The following is a 462-nucleotide window of genomic DNA, read 5'->3' on the forward strand; positions in this document are numbered from 1 at the left end:
CAAAGTTCTCTTGTACGCTTCTCTTTTTGCTTTTTGGGCAGCCTGAATTTCATCATTCCACCACGCATCACCAGACATTCCTCCTACAACTGCGGTACCACATACTGCGATTGTGCATCTAACAAGGATATCCCGTAACATTGTCCAGGTGCCCTCTAAATCTTTGTTTTTTATACGGTCCTCCCATGTTGCCCTATCTATGCTTTCGATTATCTTATTTTGGAAATCTATGCGCACGTCCGGTTTCTGTAGGTTCTCGATTTTGATTCGCGTTTGTTTTGCTTTCTTGGGCCTCTTTAACAAGATAATTAAACTTTTGACCAACGAGATAACTATTCCACTTAAAATCTTTAACAAAGAAAGTGATTTCTTAACAAAATGATTCAAACAAATGTTTTAAACTAATTAGCTAAATTATCAGGCAAAGAAAAACGATTTTTAACCAAAAAGTTACATTTTCAT

Source organism: Belonocnema kinseyi, chromosome 9 (assembly GCF_010883055.1).
Source record: "Belonocnema kinseyi isolate 2016_QV_RU_SX_M_011 chromosome 9, B_treatae_v1, whole genome shotgun sequence".
NCBI lineage: Eukaryota > Metazoa > Arthropoda > Insecta > Hymenoptera > Cynipidae > Belonocnema > Belonocnema kinseyi.